Raw genomic sequence first — 16,775 nt, forward strand, 5'->3', positions numbered from 1 at the left:
AAGGGGAGGAAGTGCCAGAGACCCCTGGGTCACTGAGAGTGACGGCTGGTCACACATTGGCCAACCAACGGGAGGGGCTGGGGAAGGAGATAAGGATTGCCCCTTATGGCTGCCAGATACCAGGAGCAGATTATCAGGTCACTGTCCAGTTCAAGCATTACTTGCAAAAGTGCAAAATAGCTGTGCTGTGTGTGGCCAGCTGACATCGAATCTATTGTTTCTGCCTCCTTACTTGCTGCTTGTGTTCAATTTAATTAGCCTTTCAATCCACTTCTCGATGCTCTATTCTATGGCTCAGGGTTCTAAGATTATCAGCCATCTCTCCTTCATCTGGTGTCCTGCCTCTATTTTAGAAGGTTTGCGTAGAAACTATGAGTAGTCTGCTCCATTCTGTCAGTTGTTAGTAAATCTTATTCTTATTCCATATTAATAAGCCTTAGTCTTTTGCCATGTTCTTCTTCATATGACCCACTGATAAAATTGTTTAGCCTATAGATTGGTTAAATAGGATGCAAAAATAAAATCCAGCCACACCCCTTTCTCAATTTTTAAGAATGAAGGTTGCCCGTGTTCTTTTCCAACAATGGTCTCTTGATCTATGTCCAGATACACATGGGCACAATTACGTGGCCTGAAACTTCCGTTCTTTGCAATATTTTCCACAATTTATTATGATCCACAACTCAAGGTCTTATGAACTGTCAGTAAAACACATGGGTATCTTTCCAATATTTTCTGCTTCAGTCAAAAGCCATCTGATTATAAACAATGATATTTCTCACTTCACGCCTATACTGAATTTAGGTTGGATTCCTCAGTTTCCTGTCAATGTATGGCCATTAGTGTGTAGTTTTAGAATTATCTTCTTCAATATATTTTTTCTTGCAGGTGATATTAATTACATTGTTAAATCATTTCCAGATTGTACTGGATTAGTTTTTAGGGTGGGGGAAGGTGAGCATGAATCTCACGCTCTTTAGTCGTTCAATTCTCAGCATAGATGAGTGATTGCTTCCAGTGTAACATCTGTTTGTTAGTGTATCACAACTGGTATTCCATCAATTCCTGAATGATGCCTTGCTTTTCACCAATCCATTCAGGGTAGTTTGGACTTCTTCCTTCAACAGCATGGGTTCTGCACCATATGTTACCTCCTAAAAACTGTTGAGTGTTAGCCACTAATTTTCAGTGTGGTAGTCTATGTACACCTTCCAGGTTCCTTTGAGGCTATGGGCATCATTCCAAATTTCACCTTTGGAATCCTACCATATTCAACTTGAGAAATGCTGCGTGTGTTCTTCCCTGTTGGTTTTATGACTCCAGGGCTTTGCACATTTTATTATAGTATATGAACTTGCCTTCCTGGGTTGCCCTTTGAAATCTCCTGTTCAGCATTTTTTACTCCATTTCTTTGAGCTACTCTGCTCAATAAAAAGGTTTAGAGTTTCTGCTGAAATCCATTTGGATCTTTTTTACTTTCATATGTTAAAGATCTTTTACTTTCTTCATTTATGATATCCTTGATATCATATCCTATCTGGTATTCAGTTATCAGTGCTCAACCCATAAACTTTATTTTTGAAATGTCCTCTAAATTCAGGCAGGATATATGCAAGTTTGTATTTTGATTCTCATAAACCTTTTAAAAAAATTTAGCAGCTTCCATTTGAATGGAAATATTGCATTAAGTCATAAAATCCATGGACGGGTAAAAGAAATGCTTGAAACTTCAGATTAATTATAGTTTGTTCTACAGCCAGCTTCCAGCTTTGGCTTAACTGTTGATATTGAACTTTGTATCATATGTTTCCACAGATGTAGTCAACTTGATCCTAGCGCGTTCCATCTGGCATCGACCATATGTGTAGTCATTATTTGTGTAGTTGAAAAAGGACAGTTTTGATGTGTAAGCTCTTGGCCTTGCAGAATTTTGTCATGTGGTCTCCCTTACTGTTTCTGTGACCAAGGCTTTTCAACTGCTGATAATTTTAATTTTCATCTTCTGCATTCAAATCACCAATAATTATTAACACACATTGATTGCATATTTGATCCATTTAAACTGCAGAAGTTTTAAAAAGTCTCTAACTTCTTCATTTTTGTCATTAGTGGTTTTGTGTATATTTGAAGAATAGATGTATTAATTGGTCTTCCTTGTAGGTATATGAATATTATGCAATCACCTACAGGTTGGATTACAGGCAATATTTTGAATGCTCACATTGGAAACGAATACAACACTGTTTCTTTACACTTGGCATCCCTGTCATAGTAGACTGCATCATTCCCAGAATCAAAATGGTAAATATCTTTATTAACTCTGTTCCCACTCAATGTTTACTGTATCTCCCTTGCTGTGTTACTTTATTAAGAATTTCTAAAAGAAAAAAAAAGAAATTTTGGATTGAATTAGAACCAGGCAGTAGTGGAGGCCAAACTCTCTGGCTTGTGAATATTTTTAATTATTATTATGAGGACATTTTATAAGATTGCTTTGAAATCAAGTATATTGTGTAAATAATGACAACTGACAATATTTACAAAATATTTTAAAACCTATATTTCTTCACTTCCTTAGAAAGTTTTTTTTCTTCTCCCTTTAAATTATAAACAAGCTTCATGAGTGGCATTTGTATACTCAGCATCTCTGAACTTCAATTAAAATGCTGATGACCAGCAAAATATCTCGCTAGACTTTGTCTTTGCTCTGCGGTCACTTAGGTGTCAGTAATTAAGAATGCTCAAGGATACACTCCACATTAATCTTGGGAGGGGTGTAGATGGACTGACCTCTGTTGAAATTACATAAAATAAAAAAGCTGCATCATTCCTTTTAAAGATCTTTATTAAACTTTTTCATCCATAAATTGCATCTCATTACATTCATATGTTTTTATGTTTCAATTTAATATACATTATGTTCTGAGAAAAGGAACATTGACAAATGGATTCAAATTGAAAATGTTTCCATAACAACAACAAAAATAGCATTTACTCCATATGGTTTATTTTTTTTAAAAAAGCAGCATTCAAACTTTTCTTTAATGATAGTTTTTTTCTAATCTGTAAAATATCCCTGAAAAAATTGCACTATTTTATCAATGAGGTTTTTGTAACAAGGTCACAGATTATATCAGTGTAGGATTGTATTTTTAGTATAGTCTCACTTATATGCTCAGTTCATACTTTGTTAAATAAAACCAGAATCTAGGAAAAACTATGCATTTATGAAGAAATACTATGCATTTATAAAGAAAAATATTAGACCCTTATTAGGAATTAGCTAAAGAATATTAAAACTAATCTAGGCTCTTGAATGTTCTAAAATAGAACATTTTAAAAGCTATGACTGGCTAAGACAAATTCCTGACAATTCAGGCTAGTTGTTGGATTCTGAGCATTTTGGAATCGTTAAGGTAAAGATATTATTTGCAACGTTACTTTGAATTTTCATTATGTTCTGTAGAGAGGAAAAGTCAACAAGGTCCAGACCCTCTGACAATTGTAATTTCTAATATGTACACCTGAGGGAATGTGTGAATAACAGATAATGAAACATATTTTTATTTTGACAAAATATATAGACTAATTGTTCAGTTCTTTCAGGACCTTATTTAACATTATTATGAATTGTCATATGGAAAACTGAAACAAATGTAATTTGTCTTTCCTGTATTGCTTTTTAACTTTCTTAGCCAGTTTAATATGTATTTGACTTAAGAAATGCAGTATAGCTATCTCTTATAGCCCATCAAGTCCTAAGAATAGGTACAGAAGCAATCACAAGTGGTACCTGCAATTACAAACCCAAGATGAATTAGTGCATGAAAGTAAGCTTTAAGGACTTCTGCTGTCAGTCATAACAATTTTCCCACACCCATCAGTTTGTATGAACCATGCATTATGGCTAGCTGACAGAAGAAAATAGATTCTATTTGCATTTGATTGAGTTAAATTTGGAAGTAGCTAGATGTTGAAATTGACTGCATCTACATTGTAGGATCACTCAAAGGTGGTCCTGAAGGAAATGGTAAGAGAAAATTATCCCTAATGCAAATCTTTGTCATGTTTTCTGAAAAGAGATATGTGACCATGTCCCAGAATATGCAATGGCTATGACCAAAAAAAAGAATCTTGAAGTATTTATTGTTTTTACCTAGAGTTTTAATAACATGTTCTTTTCATACCATACAATTGAATAGTTCAGTAGTTCAATCATATCAAGGGGAATTTTACAATCACCACCACATCTATTTTAGAGCCATCCCACCCACCCCCATGGTAATATGAGTTGTGCAATCAAGATCATTGCTCCCCCACTCCCATCTTCATGATTTCCCCCCCAAACCCCCTTTCCCTTCCTATCGCTCACTCATATAACACCTATGTCAGTTATTATCACTTTACATCCACTCTGCTTGTGCTTCTCAGCTTGGAAACCCAACAAAAAAACCATAAAAAATGAATCACACTAAGGTGGTAAGGATAAGATCATATCAGTGTAAAGAAAAAAAATACAAATAATGTGTAAGAGGGAAAACACCCCATCAATATTCAAAACCCAGGGAAGAAATTACTGTCATGGAACAACTGGAGCTACTTGGCCCCTGAATAAATTCAGGTCATGTCTATATGGAGGTCAACTGGCCAAGTATCAAGTTGGACCCAGCATAATTCAGATTATAAGTCTCTGCCTGACAGTATGATTGTTTGGGACTCTTGCCTTTGGCTAGAGCAGATCTGGCAGCGGCTCAGTCTGATGAGCTATTCTGCAGATGGCTTGCGGGCTCCTTCCTGCTTTCATAGTAATTTTAGTTCTGATACTTTCCCTTTCACCATATTTGAATTTTGTAACTATCATCTTTGGATTACACAAGCTGGTGTGCTTCTACTGTGTGGACTTAGTTGACTCTTGCTTAGATGGCGCTTGTTTGAATACAAACCTTTAAGATTCCAGACACTATTTTAATTGACAGCCGGTTACCATCTGCTTTCTTCCCATTTTGCAGTGGCACCATTATCTGCAGTGCTTATTTCAGGAAGGTGAGTAGCAGGCAAGATCATGATGTAAGAACTAAATGAACTGAAGTTATACCTAGGATTCTGTGTGAGTCCAGAACTCATTCCTGAATCTATGTTTTGTTTTTTGTTTTTTTGTAAATTATTTTGTGATAATTTGGGAATTGAATCTTTTAAAAGTTTTATAAGTAATACATCAGAGTTCTGTTGTTCCATATTCACACCAATTGATGTTTTTCACTTTGTGAATTGTGTGTTATATGTTAAAAGGGTATGCTCAAGTCTTTTGTGCACTTTCAATTTGGGAAAATGTCCTTGAATTATCTTTTCACTAGTCAATCCAGGGGGCTATTTAATTTTGTCCATGTGGATTGATATTCCCTGGGTAAACTGTAATTAGCTTTAATTGAAGGAATGGTCAATGCACACATGCAAATGAAGATACTATACTATGAAAATGAGATAACTATAGCATAAGATACAAATAAATCTCTTGTGACCTATAAAGAGGAAATGGGTAATTTATGTCCTTTCTTGGATAAGTCATGTCATCAACTTGGCAAGATGTTAGGTACAAGGAAGATGGTTTTTGAAAAAAAATTCATTATATTTTAATTCTACTTTTCCATGAATCTGTTTATGTCTTATCATATTTATATAACAAGTGTAAGTAAAAGAGGTATTTCTATTAGGATTTTTTTCACTTTATGCAGACAAGTGTTTATTCCATACAAAATTTGCTTAAACATATCTCAGTGATCAGTGGATACTGAAAACAGGTACCTCTGGAATATACCTTCTTTAGTCTTGTTTGGAAATCTTCAAAATGAATGAATGAGTGAATACATTAATAAACATATACATACATAAATAGAATAAAATGCAAATATGGCTTCTTAGAACATCTGTTACACCATTAAATTCAAGACAGAGAGATCATCTCAGCAGGTTATAATGTCTGTTTTGGGTAGTAATCTTGATAAATTTTTCTCAAAGCACATAGAACAATAATTGGAGCTTATTTATAAGATGTTCTAAAGCAGTGGTTCTCAACCTTCCTAATGCTGCGACCCTTTATAACAGTTCCTCATGTTGTGGTGACCCACCCCCACCACCATAAAATTACTTTCATTGCTACTTCATAACTGTAATTTTGCTGCTGCTATGTATCAGGTGACCCCTGTGAAAGGGTCATTACACTCCCCCAAAGGGGTCATGACTCACAGGTTGAGAACCGCTGTTCTAAAGAAAGATCAACATATATAGATATATATATAACATATGAGTGTGTTATATATTATAACACAAAAAATCAATAGGAAGAGCTGGTCTATGAAAACTTTGTTGGGAAATTTAACCCCATCCAACCAATAGCCCTGATCTTGCTCCTTCAGATATTATTTTTGTTCCCAAGATTGAGGTCACTGAATTCTTGTCCCCTAATGATGCCAAACTCCCATTGTGACTTGCTTACTGTTACAGAGATGAAAGCACTTCTGGCTACATACAGACGTGTATAGCCCTAGATAAAGTATATGTTGAAAAATAATAGCTCCATATTTTAAAATTATATCAATAATGATTTCTATAATTTTATAGTAAAACTCTGATTTATCATTTTGTGTATATATAGCCAGCACACAGAGGTTTTTTCAGACATAAAACATGAAGTCAGAAAACATGAATCAGGAAGGAATAGAAGAAGCAAAGCAAAAAGAAGAAGAGTGATGGGAAAAGGAAGCAAATTTAATGTCATTGAGTCAATTCTAAGTCATAAAAATCCTATCGTACTGCATACAAATACCCCTTTGGGTTCCTATGGCTATAAATCTTTACAGTAGCAGAAGGTTTCCTCTTTCCCCTTCAGTGTGGTTGATGAGTTAGACTTGTTAACAGCTCCATATGTAAGCCACAAGGACTTTTGACATTGGTCAAAGGCTAGAACACTGAAGCCTGGGAGGGTCTGAAGGGAACCAGCAGGAGACAAAGGAAAGAGACAGCAAGATCTAGAGGGAGCCTAGAGCAGGTCTGCAGTCAAAAGTTTCTCAGAGGCCTGTCATGCATTGGAGAAGGAAGACTTTACTTCTTTGATTGGTGAATCTGTTCTAAAATTGTAGACTATTGATCCTGATCCCCAGTTGTAGTCTGCTCCTTACGATAGCAATTTAAGTGTAACTTTTGAATTCTGTGAGACATCACAGTGAATTGCTTAACACCAACATGGGAGAGGAGAGTGCTGAGGGGTGAGAAAGTGAACTTTGTTAGAGATGGAATGATCCAGCATCTTTAAAAATGTAGATACCTTCTACATATTGCCTTCTGCATAGTAACTGGCTTTACGTTGATTCATATTTTTGAAGTGATGTGTACAGATTATTTGTCTTTTTATTATTAATTTGTTTAAGTGAACTACATATCCTGTATGCTGCCTAATATATTGACTGGAAATGTGATGCCCCAGTCAGTGGCTTCCTAGTTATTTTCCTGATATACAAAATTTTAAATATTTATATAATCCAATTTTTCACTTTTTCACTTTGTAAATATTTTCTGTATCCCCATAAGGCATATATGCTTATCTAAGGTAATAATGAATTTTCCTCTGTTTTTGTGTAGAAGAGTTTAATATTTAGTTTTATATTAGGTCATATAACTTTAAATGGTTTTTGAGTATGAAATGTGGTATAAGCCAGGTTATTAATTTTACAAATGGATATCAAGTAATTTCTGAAGATATTTTCCAGTAGTAATTTAATTGTTTTGGGACTAGTTTGTAAATAATTTCAATGTGTTTTTGTGAGTTTATTGTTAGATTTTCTCTCCTGTTCCATGAAATTATATATTTACCCTAACTCTTATCACATTGCCTTGATTACAGTATTATATTACATTTTAGTATTAGTTCTCAATGTCTGCATAAAAAATTACTACAAGTAAAAGCTTCAAAATACATTACCACTCATTCATTTTCTCATATTTCTGTAGGTCAGATATTTGGGATGGCACTACTGAGTTTGCTGCGCAGGTTTACAGAGAGCTGAAATGAAGTTGTTAACTGACTGAATTCATGTCCTCAACCTCACCAAAAAAACCTCACTGCCATTGATGCCAACTCATGGGACCCTATTGGAGGGCAGAAATGCTCCTGTCAGTTTCTGAGACTCTAACTCTTTACTAGAGTAGCAAACCCTGTCTTTCTCCCACAGAGTGACCAGTGATTTCAAACTGCTGTCCTTGCAGTTAGCAGCCTGATGTGTAACTACTAAGCCAGTAGGGATCCTGAATTCACTTATTCATCTTGACGAATGTGCTTATAAGAACAATTCACTTATAGACCTTAAATTCCTCTTACAAGCACAATCCTCTAAGTTATATAATCCTACTCCTTTGATTAATTGTCAGTTACAAAGGAATTAACCACCTTCTTATGGCTGTAAACTGGTCCTTGTATTTGATCCCATCTATCAAAAAAAAAACAAAAACCACATTTTTACCACTGCCATCTAATCAATTCCAACACATAGCTACGTTAAGTAGGTTTTTGAGACTGCAAGTAAACAAGTAGCCATCTAGCTCAGATGCAACAAAGCCCACATGGAAGAAGCACACCAACCTGTGTGACCATGAGGTATAGAAGGGATCAGGTATCAGGCATCAAAGAAAAAATTCATATAATTGTGTGCCCACCTTCCCGTTATGATCACTGAGGTAAATGTGGTGAAGAAAGTCGATGGTGCCTGGCTATCAAAAGATATAGTGTCTGGGGTCTTAAAGACTAGAAAGGTAAACAAGCAGACATCTAGCTCAGAAGCAACAAAGCCCACATGGAAGAAGCACACCAGCCTGGGTGACCACGAGGTGCCTAAGGGATCAGGTATCAGGCATAAAAGAACAAAATTCATATAATTATAAAGGAAGGGGAGTGCAGAATTGGGGCTCAAAGTCCATCTGTAGGTAATGGGACACCCCTTACAGAAGGGTAGAGGGAAGGATACAAGCCAGTTAGCGTGCAGTGTAGCAACAATGAAACATACAACTTTCCTCTAATTATTAAATGCTTCCCCGCCTCCCCCACACCCCTTGCGCCTCCTCACTACCCTGATTCCCAATTCTACTTTACAGATCTGGCTATACCAGAGTATGTACACTGGTCCAGATAGGAACTGGAAGCACAGGCAATCCAGGACAGATGATCCCTAAAGGACCATTGGTGAGAGTGGCAATACCAGAGGTTGGAGGGAAGGTTGGGTAGAAAGTGGTCACCGATTATAAGGATCTACATATAACCTCCACTCTGGGGGACAGACAACAGAAAAATACATGAACGGAGATGTTGGGTAGTATATGACAAAATAATAATAATTTCTAAATTATCAAGGGTTCATGAGGGAGGAGGAGTGAGGAAGGAGGGGGGAAATGAGGAGCTGATACCAAGGGCATAAGTGGAGAACAAATATTTTGAGAATGATAAGGGCAACAAATGTGCTTGACACAATTGATGTACACGTGGATTGCGATGAGTTGTATCAGCCCTCAATAAAATGATTTTTAAAAAGTGTTAAGACAGCTTCCTGTCAACAGCAGAAAACTTGCCAAACCCCGAAAAACAAGGCAGTTTGGCTCTCAGAGATTTCCTTGGGCATCATGGTTATTTCCCTCCATCAGTAAAATATCTCTTAAACAATAGTTTATAGGAGCAAATAGCCTCAGCTTTGTACCCAGAAACAGCTGGTGAATTTGAATCACCAACCTAGTGATTATCAGCCCAAAGCCCTGTCCATATTGCAAGACGGGATCCTTAAAGTCATTGTGTTGCTATTGCTGTTGTTGGTAGGTGCCAGTGACTCCGTTACCTCTCATAGAAACTCTTCCATGGATCGGAAGGAACCACCACCCTGCCTACTTCATCCTCACAATTATTGGTGTGTTGGAAACTATGGTTGCAACCACAATGTCAATCCATCTTGTCAAGAGCCTTAGTCTTTTTGCTGCCCCTCTACTTTACAAAGCGTGACTTTCTCCAGGGACTGGTCTCTCCTGACAACATATTCAAAGTATGTGAGGTGAAGTTTTGTCATCCTTGCCTCTAAGGATCATTCTGGCTGTACTTCTTCCAAGAGAAATCTTTCTGTTCTATTCACAGTCCGAGGTACTTTCAATATTCCTCATTCAAACCACTATTCAAACACATGGATCGGTCTCATTATTCGATGCCCAGCTATAACATGCATATGAAAACCAAACTCAGCCATCAAGTCCATTCAATTCATGGTGACCCTACAGAAAAGGGTAGGTGCCCTATTTATGGAAGTAGAGAGACCCATCTATCCCCCACAGAGAAGCTGGTGGTTTCAAACTGCTGACCTTGCTGTTAAGAACCCTATGCCTAAACATTATGCCACTAGAATTCCAAAGAGGAGGGAATACCATGGCTTGAATCAAGCATGCCTTAGTTCTCAGAGTAACCTCCCTGATTTTCAACACGTTAAGGAGGATTTGTGTAGGAGATTTGCTGAATGGAACACTAATTTTAATCTCTGACCTGTTGCTTCCATGAGTATTGATGGTTGACTCAAGTAAGGACAAAATCCTTGACAACGTTAAGTTTTTCTCCCTTTTCATAATGTTTCCTATCAGACCAGTTGGGAGGATTTTGAGATTTACATACCGAAAGCTTCAATCCTTGATCTACATCAGCAAGTGCTTCAAATCCTCATCACTACGCAAGCAAGGTTGTATCCGCTGGATAATAAACACCTGCATTATCCAATCCAAGCTTTCCTCCCATTCAGAGGCTGCATTCTCTTTACACAACCCACTTTATTTTTTTTTAAAATAATTTTAACAATTTATTAGGGGCTCATACAATTCTTATCACAGTCCATACATATACATCACAACCCACTTTCTCTAGTGATTTTCTCAGCATAAGGATTGAAAAATATTGTGAGGATACAACCTTTCCTGATTTTACACCATGCCATGTTCACTTGTTCTGTATGTACAACTGTCTCCTGATCCATGAATAAGTACCTCAGGAGCACAAAGAAGTGTCTGGAATTCCTATTTTTCTCAAGATAATCCATAGTTTATCATGGTCCACGAAGTTGAATGTGTTTGCATAGTCAATAAAACACAAACATCTTTCCGGTTTTCTGTACTTGGAGCCAAGACCTTTTGACATCAGCAATAATATTCCTTCTTCTGGTTTCAGCCTGAACCTCCAGCAATTTCCTGTCAATATATGGCTGCAAACTTTGTTAGATGATCTTAAGCAAATGGTTACATGTATGTGATATCAGTGATATTGTTCCATAGTCTGGTAGATCACCTTTCTTTGGAATGGTTACCAATATGAATCACTTTCAGTCCGTTGGACAAGTAGATGACTCCAAGATTTGGTGGCATAAATGAGTCAGTGCTTCCAGTGCTTCGCCAGTTTATTTACACATTTCTACAGGTATTCCATAAATTCCTGAAGACTTGTGTTTGGCAAATGCATTCAATGTAGCTTGAACTTCTTCCTTTATCACCATTGGTTCTTGCTCATATGCAAACTGCTAAACTCGCAGGAAGTTTGCTACTTATTTTTGGTAAGGTGAGTCTGTGTGTGCTATCCTTCTTCTTGGATGTTTTTTGCATCATTCAATATTTTGTCAATATAATTTTTCAGTATTGCAATTTGAGTCTTGAATTTTTTTAGTTATTTCAGTTTAAGATATTCTGAGCACGTTCTTCATTTTTCAATTTCTAAGTCTAGGTTTTTACACATTGTTTTTTTAACTATTTGGTTTTGTCTTCTAGAGCTACCCTTTGAAATGACATTGAGCCTATCCCACCTGAACTGTGAGTACATCTAAAGGACAGATTGGCTGCACTGCACACTAATGACAGATGGCCTGGCGAGCTGTGGGACATCAAGGACATCCTTCATGAAGAAAACAAAAGGTCATTAAAAAGACAGGAAAGAAAATTTCCAAGTGGATGTCAGAAGAGGCTCTGAAACATCCTCTTCCTTGTGCAGTAGCTAAGGAAAATGGAAGAAATGATAAAGTACAGACACTGAACAGAATATATCTTAGGGAAATGAGAAGACAAATGAATTGTAGGCATATTGAAGTTTTGCTTTTTGTGAATCCCCCATAATTTCCATAAAATCAGTAAACAGAGGGCAGGGGTAAATCTCTTTTTTCAAAAGGTATGTGATTACATTATACCCAAATAAGTCCAATTGTAAGTTTAATGTATTGTAAGTTTTTAATTTATTGTAAGTTTCACTGTGCCATACATCATATTAAACCTCAGCTGATTCTGGGAGTTATGGTATAAAACCAGAAAGACTCTTTTTAAATGCTTCATACCAACAGTTCGAAATAAAATACATAAGTTTTTCTAATTCTGACCATAGATCTAACCCTCACATAGACCCTTATGTTCATTCTTAGCCCGTGTTTCCAAGTAAATTTCAGCATGTGCTATTATTGTTGTTAAGTGCTTTCGAGTCGGTTCTGACCAAGTTTGCCTTTTTTTTAATAAATGTCCTTGAGATTTTGTTTGAGATCATAATTAACCTACATACCACATTTGAAAAGTTTGATAAAGAAATAGTTTTAATATAAAAAACTATATGAAATATTTTATCTATTAATAAGTTATCTCTATTTCTTAGGTCTTTCATACCTCAGGTAAGTTTCATAATTTCATGATAGATCTAGTCCATGTCTTTCATTAAAAGTAAAATGATTCATTATATATTCATGAGCTATTATAAGTATAATGATGAATTTTAGAAGTTTTATAGTACATTTTTATTCCTTACTTTTTAATCTTCTTATTAATCCTTCTACCCATCCTAAATGTCTAATTTTGATGTCTGATATATGGCAGGTATGTTGAAAAAACCTGCAGATTGCTGTTGGATAAATCTTTATTGGGATGCCATGTCGATAGTCAGATTCCTCAAATTAAGTTATTTAAACGACCCTGGGTCACATGAGAATCTGGGAAGAATAAGTAAATATGAGTCTAAGAGGATATATCCATCCAAGTTTTAGATATCATGTATCATTATCTTTCTATATCATTGTGGAAGTATACCCAGCAGAACGTACAATGGTTCAGCTATGTCCATGTTTTCAATTCAGTTCCACTGATTATATTCTTGGAATTGTGTTACTGTTCTCATTCCCTCTTCCCGGTTGTTCCTAATGAGCGAAGTGAAGGAGACTGCTCTCAAAATTGCATTAACATACATATTTACAATAGCAAAGAGGAGCTGCTGGGCTGTTGTGAATCAGATTGGATTCCTTGGCTTGGAGAATTAGGGTAATACTGTCTTACTATATCCAAGGCAATTAGCTAAATAACATGGTTAGGGCTTCTGCTCTCTCTCCAAATGTGTTTCATACTGCCTTGAGTCTTAAAAGCATGTCAATAGCCATTCCAGGTACATCTGCTAGATAAATAGTGGAACCATGAGAATCAGGAATATAAGTAGGGAAAGAAATATATGGCTAGTTAACACCACAAACCACGAGGCTTTGCCATAAAGCTGAAGAAACTTGGCGACCAGCTCTAAACATTGTTATCAGAGATTCTTTAGGAATCTTGATGCCAATTACCTTAGTTGAGTAAATACAGAACAGAATTAAAAATTACTATGGAACCTTGATTATATGGAGTCATGAAAGCTGGTTGAATCCATGAAACTATAGCATTTAAATGATGTTTAAGCCAAGACTATCACCTGATGTCTTCCTAAAGTCAATAATAATAATAATAATAGTTTAAATTAATTTGTACAAAATGCCAGAGCCCTGGTGGCATAGTGGATTATGCATTGGACTACTAATCACAGTGTCAGCAGTTTGAATTTATTAGTGATTGTGAGGAGAAAGATGGGCATTGTGTTCCCATAAAGATTGACAGCTTTGGAAGCCCAAAGAGATAGCTCTACTCTGTTTTATAGGTCACCATGAGTCAAAATTTACTCTATGGCAGTGATATTTTTTTTCTATGGTCAAAGAATGTCTGTCTGCCTTGAGCATTGTATCGTTTAAAATCTACCCATAAGAGACCAAGATAAACAAGGTAACCTGAAACATTATATAGGGCATTTAGATGAATTTATGCTAAAATTGAAAAAAATAATTTTGTTTTAAATTACTCGTTGCTCTTATGAAAAGTATCCAGTAAACATTGGGCTACTAACTATAAAGTCAGCAGGGCAAGGTGATTGGTTGCTACTCTGAGTCAGAGTGGACTCAATGCAAGTGGCTTTCTTTTATAATCCATGCAAAACCAAATCAGACCAAACTTAACGAAACTTTAAAAAAAGTATATCTATATATAATTATGTGTGTGTGTGATCTTCGGTGAGGGAAAAATCAAACCTATGGCTATAAAAATGTTGGGATTCACAAGGACCTGACACAGTTTTCAAAAATGTAAATATTGACAGAAATGATAGCTTCATGTTCCTTCCTTGGATTGGCTAATTGGTTTGAACTTATGTCCTTGCAGTAAGTAACTCAACTTCTAACCCACGTGTTGCTACAAAATACCGTAAACTTCTAGAAAAAAATATTAAAATGTAATGCTTTTTTTCATTGATGTACCCTCCAAGTAGACTGTAGTCTCTGTACTACACAAGGTCTATACCCTTGGAGTTGGAGGAGCAGAGAGAATATGAAGGGGTTGTACAGTGGGTGGGGTAATGTTTCTCAATGCGATTCCTGTAAGATAGGCCTTGATGCTCTTGAAAAATGAGTGGGAACTCTGTTGTGATGGAAAAATAAACATCCTCAGCACGTGGCCTTTTTAATTTTTTTCATGAAGGTAGTTTTCAATTTCCATAAAACTTCTTCATTAGTCTTTAAGGTTCTGTGTCCTTGGAGAAAATTTATCAAGATTACCTCTGGGGAATTTATAAAACCAGGTGTCACACCTTCTTAGTTGTCTTCTCGGCCTTGACATTAACTGACTCAGTAGACACCTGTGGAGGCCACGATTCTGATTGAATCTTTTAACTGGTAGCTCCTTTAAAAAGACTAGGGCGGTTGTCTTACTGAAAGAACTTCTTGGAACGCATGCCGTGATTGCACAGACACGTTCAAACACGTTTATGCTGCAGTAAATCATGCGTGTAATAACCAAAACTCTAGAAGTAATATTTTGACTTAATCTCAAAGCTTAACTATAAAACCAAAAGCATGATCTATGGAAAAATACAATATTAATCACATAAAATCTGTGTTCTTCGAAAGACACTGTTAAGGAAATAAAGAAAAATAAAGCAGCATATGTATTGTGGCAAACATTATCACATGTGATAGAGAAATTGTATAGACTGTAAGAGGAAAAAAGTCAAGAAAAAATAGGTAAAGGTTTTAAAAACTCATCATTGAAAATACAGTGGAAATAACGCCGTAATGAAATGTTAATGTACAGTTATAGGAACGGTTAATATATTCACTGCCATTAAGTTCTAGATGTGAATATAACAATTGAAATCCTCATCTCTTGCTTATTCAGACATAAGAACTGTGGCAACTACCTTGGAAAACCAGTGAATGTTAACAAAGGAGGAAGCCACTCCAAAGCCAAGTAGTAGGTATATAAACCCCTCTATGTAGTCATACAATAGACCATCATTTAACAATAAGATGATACTTATGGATATCTCATAAGAGTATGCTGAGTGAAAGAAATGAGACAAAAATGAGTATATAATATTGGCTTCAATTTATTTAAAGTTCTTAAAAAACTAATTAATCTATAATTACCAGAAACACTGTAGAGGTTGCCTACAGGAGGAAGAAAGTAGGGAGAGGGTAGAAGGTATTAATTATAGTGATAATTTGTGAGTGTGCATTTGATGGTATAAATGTAGCTTCATGGAAAAAATATATAAAAATTCATCAAATTATAGCTTTATGAGTGTAAAGTTCACTTTATGTCAACTCAGCCTCAATGGAGCTGAAATTAAAAATGGATTCTGTATGTCAACGATTGGAATTCCAAAGGCCAAGGGTTCTGAAATTAGGGATCACTGACTTTATTTAATATAATACAGAATGTTACATCTCTATGCATGCACATGATTTTAATATTTGTAAATATTCAGAATGTATAGTACCAGAGACTAACTTGAAGGCATTTTCTTTTATCTGTACCTTGTTCTGAAATTCACATCTAACCATATTAGAATTATAAAGCTATAAAACTTTACAAGAGCCCAAAGCCTCATCATTCTCCTACAGAGGGCCTGCTGAGTTTGACCTGCCAACGGTGCCATCGCATGCACACAAGTCACATAATACAAGCTACATTCCACTCATGAATATATAATGACATACACAGTGAATATTAATAAAGATACATTTCTAATCATCAAAATTATATGTATGCCTGGAAGCAGGGAAATTCTCCTGTCATATCATTAATGTGGAATGTGGTGTCAACCCCTTCTCCAGTATGTAGGAAGGTGTGAGATTTCGTGAAGAAAACGATGATGATGCGCCTTTCAACTCGTGTAAAAAATATCTTACTCAGGAAACACTGCCATCGAGTCTATTTTGCCCTTAAAAACACGATGCGGTAGTTGTGCCCTCCCTTCGGCGGTTGCTATGAGTAGGAATTGAGTCCAAAGCAGTGTTTTCCGATTTCTGGCTTCTTTTTCATGGAGTTCAGGAAAGGCTTCATATTTCCCAGTGAACCCAATCTTCTATTTCAGACGTGGTTTTTGTCAGGGGTAC

The sequence above is a fragment of the Tenrec ecaudatus genome, chromosome 1 (assembly GCF_050624435.1).
Source record: "Tenrec ecaudatus isolate mTenEca1 chromosome 1, mTenEca1.hap1, whole genome shotgun sequence".
Taxonomy (NCBI): Eukaryota; Metazoa; Chordata; class Mammalia; order Afrosoricida; family Tenrecidae; genus Tenrec; species Tenrec ecaudatus.